The 9,943-nt window shown below is 34.3% G+C and overlaps 1 long non-coding RNA gene across 1 annotated transcript; it reads right to left on the minus strand.

The window, feature by feature from the left end:
• Nucleotides 1-7,063: 7,063 nt before the first annotated feature.
• Nucleotides 7,064-8,543, minus strand: LOC120087133. Its single transcript, XR_005484440.1, has 3 exons — nucleotides 8,314-8,543; nucleotides 8,139-8,213; nucleotides 7,064-7,261 (listed from the first exon to the last, which is right to left on the minus strand). It is a non-coding gene; the product is annotated as an uncharacterized LOC120087133 (long non-coding RNA).
• Nucleotides 8,544-9,943: the final 1,400 nt, after the last annotated feature.

Below are 9,943 nucleotides of genomic sequence, written 5' to 3' on the forward strand. Positions count from 1 at the left end.
TAGTGCTGAAGGTTTATAGCCAGAAGAATAGGAAAGGATAAGGTTAGTTATATGTGAGCCCCCATAGGAATCTTGTGAGTTAAGAGGGGCATAAGCCTGTTATATTTGTTATGGTTACTCTCTTTTTATACCTAGTGTCTGTGAGGGGAGAGGCATCTTGGACAGTCATATTGTATTGGTTCTCTTAGAGAATTGTGGAGAAATTGGAAGGCTCTTAAAATCCTTCCCTGTTGTTCGTAAATAAAGTTGAGGCCTAGGTCTATCATAAAACCATCACATAACATCTAAAACCAACTTAGCAGGATCAGAAAATGTTAGAAGGGTAATCATGTTTTGTGTGTGCATCAAATCATCTAGTTTCAGATCCTTGCATAAGAGAGCTAAGAGAAGCTTCCCTTTTAAGGCCAATCTAAAATGAAAATTCAAAGTATTTACTTTCATATGTAGATTCTTTGAATCATCTATCAATTTTACCTAGTCATTACATTTGTTCATCGAAGTAAAGCTTTGACTACACTGATATCTTTTCCTTTTGACTCAAATTCCTCAGCCATCACCTTGAGTTGTAATTCTTTTGATCTTAGTTCTTCACGACCTTTTCCCAACAAGAACATCTGTGAACCCATGTCTACCATTTGTTGGGGTTGATGTCCTAAATCTCGTAGGGTTCTGTAGTTTGTAAACACTTGTATGAACAAAAATTTTGTGATTAATATATGATACTTTATTCACTTCATTGTATGAAATATTTTATATTTTAGTTGCATTAACCAATAACCAATAAACTAAGATTCATGGTTATCGTTGTAACTTAAGCATGTATGTGGAGACATACAAGTGGATTGTGCTTTAAGTGATAACCTAAATGGTCTGTAATATATGGATAAAAGAGGGATACCTTATCCTGGTGACACTATGAATGTGGCCCGCTTTATAGGAGTTACAAATGATCTGATCCTGATCATTCATGTATTAGACATGCGAGCGGAGATATTCTATACAAAGGAGTTTGTATAAGACCGGACCAGAAAATGTTTAGTCTCGTTATAGAACGCCGTTCATTATTGAGACTTTCATTTCACTAGGATGACCATAGGTAACATGACCTTAATCCTGAGTGAGTTATGAACTTCTGTCTATGAGGGCGGTCCTTTGATTTGTATGGGTGGGAGTGGCCAGATCGTTGACTCAACAGGCCTACCATTTTGAGAATTCATCTGATTGGGGAGCTGGGAACTCAATTATACAAGATGGAATTAACTCCCAGGGGTAAGTAGATAAATTGCTCTCTTAAGAGCTGATTCCGGGGCTTGAACAATGGATGCCACACCTTCTCTTGGTTCGAGAAGGGTTTAATCATAGTAGGACTATGATCTATTGTTCATTAGACGAATCAGTGGTACTTAAGAAGTTAGATGGAACTATAGGGGCACAACGGTAAATTGGCTCAGCTGTACCTACAAAGATTTGTGAAGGGTCATCGTACTATTGATTGGTTATATCCAAGGGACACAGAAAGATATCTATAGTGCGAAGAGTGTAGTTGTTGATCTTTAGTGGAGTGCCCGACAGTTAATGGATGGTAGATATCATGATTAAAGAGTCTAGTCAGTTATTCACATACCGTTGGAGCTTCAAGCTATACGTCCATAAGGTCCCCTTGGTAGCTTAATGGATTCAAGTTGAGAATTAGTTTTTAGGTTAGTTTGAAATGTTCAAATTAACAAGAGAAAATTTGATTATATATGATATAATTTAATTGATTTAATTATATAATGGATTTGATGTAGTTTATTATATTATTTGATTGGAGGAATTTAATATAAATATGAGTTATATTAAATGCCATAAAATAGAAAAAGAACTATGGTTTATATATTGCATATAATGCAATATTAAAATTGTAGGTTATAAATATAATATGATAAGTTAGTTATTGTATTTATTTATAATTTATTAATTGTAGGATAATTAAATTAATTTTTCTCCACTAACCACCCTTAGTGGGTGGTTAGACGGTTTTATGGCTAAGGGGCATAAGGAAGAAAAATGGTTTTTCTATTCATACCATGAGAACAAGTGTTCATTACTAATCGAGTGACTACACGATTGACTATCGAGTTTACTATACAATAGTACTCTTTACTAAATGATCGAGCGCCGAGTCTATGCGATAGACCTTCATCTTCTACACGATTGCATCATCGTTTACTCGATCGTTTCCTCCTTTATTTCCTCCTTCCCTCCATCCAAAATTAGTTAGAGCCCACAACTCCTGGATTCTCACACCGAGAATACCAAGGTAATCTCGTGGTGATGTGTAGTTCTGTTCGAGGATCGAGTTTTACTCGCTGATATTTGAGGACGTTCTAGTTACTCGTTGTGTTCGAGTTTGATTGAGGGAAATATGTGAAGAAAGAATTCTTCAAAGGTATTGTCACTCTATCCTATTTTTGATAAGAAGCATGTTGTAATTTATCTTTAATGCATAAACGTTTCTATATGATTGTAAATGTTTGAGTTTTTTCACAATGGAGTTTGGAACAATCTGAAGGTCCTTTATATTTACAGTTCCTTCACCATTAAGGATTCAATTTCAGATACATCCTCACTTTCTCATCTTTCTTATTGAGCTCTTTGGTCCATCTTTCAAAATTGTTTTCTTCGTTCTTGAGATTTTTTTGAGCGTTCTTCAATTGATTTCTCCGCATCATCTAATCGTTCTTCCTTCATTGCAACCACCTTTTTCCATTACTTAATCTGCTCATATTGCGTCTGAATCATCTCCTGGGTGGAATGGAAGTGTATCTCCAAATCTTTCTACTTAAGACCAAAGAGAAGAATCAAAGAAGCCTCCAAATGCAACTGTTGGTGCGCTTAAACATAAAATACACAACAATTGTATACAATACAAACCATGTCGACTAATATTGCAGAGAAAAAGCAAAAGAAAGAACAATCATGAAGAAAAATGTAATCTCAACCATGTCATACGTCAATGCAAAATACCAAAAGAAAGTAAAAACCCTAGAATTCCATGCGTTGTAAAATTTCATAAAATAACCCAAAAGGCAAAAACTTTTCTATGGATGACCTCTTTCTAAAAACTTTGTTCTCATTGACCTTTTCCATATGTCAAATGTCATTGTTACCCCCGACTTTAAATGCTTCTCTTCTACTTTTCTTCATCCTTTGATCTTCCCTTCCAACCACCAATCGTTATTATTTAATGCAGCTATCTATTCTAAACCAATATTGTACATTAAAATTCAATGCTATTGGATCTTAACCATGGGACAAGTAAACGAATATCATTTTCACCTCTTCAGTTTCACTTAAACACTATCTTCTTCTTCATTACTCTATCACTTTCAGTTGAACACAAATCACTTTCAACTCTAATCAATTTATTTTATGGGTCTAGAACGAGCATTTTTGAAGAAGATCATTCTATATACCCAAAAATGAATACTGTAAGTGTTGTTAACTGAAAGTTTTTAGAAGTTCATTCAGTATTATTTTTCTGATCGTGTACCATCAATCCCATTGTATTTTCAATCGTATATCATTAGGTACATGATCGTATACCACATTATACACAATCGTATACCACATCATATGCAATCGTATACAACAACATAGACAATTGTACACCACAACATAACATATCGTATATCATTGTATACACGATTTTGTACCGTAGCCTACACGATTGTATACTATAGTATATACGATTGTATATGTTATGGTACACGATCGTCTATCTCACATATTTTTTGTTACATAATTTCAATATTTGATCGATTATTATACTTGGCGTATTGTAGATCAATGATGTTACTTCGCATTTTTGTACGCTATGGTGGGGAATGGGACCAGGCCGAAAGTAACTATGTTGGCGGTCCCATAAAAGATCTAAAGATTAGACACGATATATCGCGTAGTGAGTCTTCTACACCGACTAAATATCCTGATAGATTTTCCATACACATCAAATGTTGTTACAATCTATTAGTCTAAGCCCCCTCGATCGATATAGTCAAGGATGAAGATCGTAGTTTTCATTTTTTGGAAGGCAGTGATGCATCCCGACTTCCTTTATTTGTATTTATCACGCCACATGATATTCATGGTGTAGGAATGTATCAGCAACAGCGGAAGGAATAAGGATTATTAAGCACTCTAATTCATTAATTTTGACAAAATATAAAGCATGCTTTTGCAGAAACAAGTGAGTTTCATGACATACCTTTGTAAAACTTCTTCAAAGCTCGATCTCCAACTGCAATCTTCTCCGAATCTTGTTGCAGACCACCTCAAGTTCTTCCCCACTATTCTATTGGTGCTCTAGATTGAGTTATGGGACTCAAAACAAGCTTGAATCAATGGATTAAGAAGAATTGATCACAACAGCAATCTTGTTGAAGAACACTTTCTTCAGCACGAATTTTCAACTAAAATTCTCTCTTGATTGCATGCCCAAATTCACTCCAATCTCTTTAATATATTGCAGACCATCATGCAAGGAAGAAAGTTGCATGAGTTGCAGCTCATGCTTGGAGTAACACAAGGCAATGGGGATGGATCTTATATGAGCAAGTAGAGAATGGATAATGGAAAAACTTGTTTTTCCATTTATGTATTATACCAACTTTTCAATTTCCATCAAAATCAATTTCAAAATTGAAAATTTTATTAATTCTATAAAATTAATTTCATAAATAATTTTTAAATAAAACTAATTAATTTAATATCAAATATTAAATTAATTTTTACACATATCCATCTTTATATAATTAAATCATATTTAAATATAAATTCTCTTACTCTATTTAATTCTCAAATTAAACAAATAATTATATCTCATATAATTACTAATTCTCTTAATTCTAATTTGAACATTTCAAATTAACTTATCACGTTATTCTAGAGCTAGTCTAATTACGAGCTAGTAGGGGGGGACCTTGCGAACATACAGATCATGGGCTACAACGATCCAAGATTAATTGACTAAACTCATTAGACCAAATTAACTCCCATTCTTTAACTAATGAGTCACTCCACTAAAGCCCATAGTTGCACTCCCATCATTGTAGATATATTACGTCCACATGAGTTAACTATAATTAGTAAGTCGACCCTTCACAGGTTGATCATAATAACGGCTGAGTCAAATATCTGTTTTACCCCCGAGATCACGTTTTATTCCTCAAGTTCCTACAGATCCTCTAATGAACAACTAGTTTGTGATCCAGTCACTAAATCAAACTCTCTTAACCTAGTGAGAGGGTGGGGCCCCTTGTTCAAGACTTGGATTCAGTACTTGAGAGAACAACCTTTCTTCTATCCCTAAATCGGGTAGGCGTGAACTCCGTTTTGCATCCTATGTCCACAACTATCTATTAAGTCTTAACGCTAAAATGGGAGGTTTATTGAGCCGGTGCTATTGAGCCAACCCTCACCTATGCAAATCGGATAATCCCGAATTAACAGAAGTTCATAGTTAGCTTAGGACTAAGATCGAGTTATCTAGGTCATCTTAAGTGAAATAGTCAGTCTTATACAGTAAACAATGTTATAAAGTAAGAATGACTTATTTCTTGGTCCGATCTTATGCAAACTCATTGCATAGGATGCCCTCACTCCTCATGTCATAACATGTACGAATTAGGATCACATCGTATGTAGAACTTTACAACTCTTTGTAACAACTATAGAGTAGACCACATCTAATAGTGTTACCAGAATAAGGTACCCAACCTTATTCATTTACTATAGATAATTTTGACTATTACTCGAACCCGATCCACTCTTATATCTTCACATAAAGCTCAAGTACTCATGTAATAGTCATGGGTTTTAGTTTATTGGATTTAGACTTTCATATATACAATTTATAAAATCAATAATAAATTTATTGATTATAGAAAATGTTTATCATTTTACAAACTGTGAGTTTTAGGATATAAAACCAAACGCATGGAACATATATTGAGAACATGTACCATCAGAGTAATCCAACCATTCCATCCATTCTAACTAGTCAGGACTTTGGTGTTCCAACCACATCTAGACATAACCTGTCTTTAGTGGATGAGAACATCTAACCATGTAACCTGGGAAATGATGATGGAAATGAAACTTGGATGGGTCATAACATCCAAACGAGATGCACCTCATAGACTCATAGACTCATACTGAATATGGATATGGACAACATCTAGGTCCACAATTAGTTCCAATACCTTTTATTCGTGCTCCAACCGCACTTACTCCGATTCCACTACTGGTGGTGCCCTCAGATCCAATACAACACAATGTTCCTACCCAGTCATTCGTAGATGTACTTAGAGCATCTGATGGCCCATGTTATGATGAACTTATCTCAGTACCTCATGATTTTCTAAATGAAGAGGTTGGTTAGATTTTCTTTTCCAAGTATGATTTATTTGTTAAATTGTCAATGCTTGCAATAAGAAAAAACTTTGACTAAGTCGACAAAGAGCTTGTTAACCGTGCGGTGTTTAGTAAAGGAATATAAGTGGCGTTTTCGTGCAAAAAGATTGGTGGGAAGTGATTAGTTTAAGGTGATAAAGTACCCAAGTATACAAACATTACTTGAAATGAGGAGTGGTAATCATCGACAACCTAAGAGTTGGGTTATTGGACACTTAATCAAGTCCAAATACAATCAAGTCAGTCGATTATATCACCTAAGAAATATAATTGAAGACGTCCGAAGAGATTATGGAGTGAATATAAGCTACGGAAAGCTTACCGTGCAAGAGAATATGCATTGGTATATGCACGAGAGTTGCCAGAAGGATCATATGCTTTTGTTAAGGCATTCGGTGAAGCACTTAAACTTGTCAATCCAAGTACTTTTTTTAAGGTTGAAATAGAAGATGAAATTGTAACGACCCGACTTTCTAGATGGACAAAGGATCGTTACTACATGCATGCATAAAACTCAAAACGATTTTTTCGCAAAACCTGACCAAAACCAATAAATTTTCATAAAATAAATTTCTAATATAAAACTCAAAGAATATAATTTCACTTTTCGGGGTACCCTTAAACCTGATTGGAAAACAAATTAAATAAATATTCGAACAAATTAATTAAGGATTTAAATATTGAACTTCTAAATTAGAACATGAAAACATGAAAAAAAATAAAACATAGGCAGAAGCGTATGATAAGTCCCAGGGACTTGGTCACAGATTCTTCTTGTCATTCGTCGTTCTGTCCTTTCCTTTACCTGAAAAAAAAACATATATAAAAGAGTGAGTATAAAACTACCCAGTAAGTGACCCACTACTGGGTCCACTAGGTGTACATATTAGTCTTCCTATTGAAACAAAGGTATACATCCTGAACATAGGCATAGGCATAAGGGGCGAACACGAAGGCACACTTTCATAGAAAGTGACTTCGAAGAGTCACCAAAATCATAAGCATATGTGGCAATCCCGTAAGGACATCGAAACATACATAGGGGATATACACAGTCTAATAGGAGTGCTAACAGTCATCATCAGTCTATTGTACGACATACAACGTCCACATTCATATCAAGTCATAGCATGATATAACAATCATAGTAACATGACTCATGAGTTTTCGGATCAGTCTCAATAGTCATTCATTAATCAATCATGACAGAACATTCCATCATAATTAAAACATACTTTCAATGTATTCACAGTCTTAACATCAGCTTGGGATTCGAGGGTGAACCGGTAGTAAATCACTTACATCAAATCACAAATTCGAATTTTAACCAATTTAATCCCTTTGTTAGCCCAACAAGACTCTTGGATTGAATCCCAAAGTCACCAAATTTAACCCTTAACAATGCTGGACAACTTGGTGTAAATTTTGAAACTTCTCTAAAGCAAAGAATAAAACATTAATTAGGCAACTATCCATTGATACTCAAAATCTTTGAAGACCCAAACAAAAATCTCAACTTAAGGTCTCCAAACAATTACCCAAAATGTAGCTTATTCCAAAATCGCTTTGCAACGTCTCACACAGATTTGAACTTAGGCATAAACCAAAAATTAAGGACTCCAAATCCAAATTGCAGTGACATTATTATTCAAACCAAAAGGGTCCGAACTCTTAGAACTTACCAAAATTGACGGAGCAACTAATAGCTTCGTTGGACAACACCCCAGAAAACTTTAAAATTCCTCCAAATTTTGTATCTAAAATCCAAAATCACAATTAAATCATTAAATAGGCCCACACTTGGTAGGATATTATAAACTTGAACAACAAACCCCTCAAATTCGCAACAAAACTCACCCAAACTAAACTCCGACAACACCTAAAACAAAGATCAGCAGTGGCGGCACAAGATTGAGCGGCAGCGGCACGAAATCGAGAGTGATACGGTGGCGACGACGTCGATGAGTGGTACGGTGGTCAGAGGCGCTGTCGGCAGCTCCTGCAAGTCTGGTGGTATGGGTGCTCTGCGAGAGGACACGAATGATTGAGGGCTGAAACCCAAAATAGTTTAGGACACAAATGACCGAGGACACACACTCCTTTTCTAATTAACCTTGGTTTGACTTTGATCCACTTCATCTTTTCCCTCGTAAATTTCACATTCCCAAATATATATAAAAACAAATTCCTTTTCTATATATATATTATCCTTTTCCTTTCTTTTCCTTTTCCAACTTCCAAAAACTTCCAAATTAAATTCTAGAAATCAAATCTCAACCATTTATTCCAATAAAAAAAAAAGAACTTGTTTACAAGGAGATCCATGTACAGAAGTGGATTCTCCAAATTCTATTTAGATTGAAAACACAAATTTACAGAAAACAAACAGATTATGCATTCTAAGTAAAAATTATAACATGCTTTTTAAATAAGAAAAAGGGTTCAAGAGATTATACTTTTGAAGAACACTTCTTCTTATGAATCCCTCAAACTGTCACGAACTCTTCGAACAACAAGAAAACTCGAACTCAGCAACCTTGAAGACTTTCTTCAATAATCCCACAAACCAAAAACTAGACACAACCACTTAGATTCCTTAGAACCCAGGAGTTGTGGGCTCTGACTATTTTGGTTAGGAGAGAATTTGTGAGTTTTTAGGAGGAAAAAGATTGAGGAAGATGACTATCGCATACCAAGTTTCTCAATCGTGTAGCCAAGAGTGTATCGTATAGCCTTTGTCTTTCGTGTAGGTTAGTGTTGGAAAAATAAAATCATATTTTATTTATTCCATTTCTCATAAATAACTACTTAATCACCTACTAAGGTGGTTGGAGAGAAAAATGGATTAATTATCCAAAATAATAAATAATATAAATAAATATGATAACCAACTTATCATATTATATTTACAACCTATAGTTTTAATATTGCATCATATACAATATAAACTATTGTTCATTCTCTATATTTTATAGTATTTAGTATAAATCATATTTATATTAAATTTAATAACTATGAATCTCATTCATAGAAAAAATATTTGGATCACATTCAAATATTTATTCCTCCAATTAAACTAAAATGTATCAAATACATTAAGTCAATTCTATCATATATAATTAAATTCCCTCTTATTAACTTGAACAATTCAAATTAACCCAAAAACTAATTCTCAACCAAATCCTTTTAAGCTATTAAGGGGACCTTATGGACTTGTAGTTTGAAGCTCCAACGATATGTGAATAATTAATTAAACTCTTTAATTACATTATCCACCATCCTTTAACTATCGGGCACTTCATTAAAGACCGAAAACTACACTCTTTGCACTACAAATATATTTTTGTATCCATTGGATATAACCAATCAACAATATGATGACCCTTATAGTTGGGCCAAATTACCGTTTTGCTTCTGTAATTACAATCTAACTTCTTAAGTACCACTGATCCTTTTAATGAACAATAGATCATAATCCTACTATGAC

This window comes from Benincasa hispida, chromosome 9 (genome assembly GCF_009727055.1).
Source record: "Benincasa hispida cultivar B227 chromosome 9, ASM972705v1, whole genome shotgun sequence".
In the NCBI taxonomy this organism is placed as follows: domain Eukaryota; kingdom Viridiplantae; phylum Streptophyta; class Magnoliopsida; order Cucurbitales; family Cucurbitaceae; genus Benincasa; species Benincasa hispida.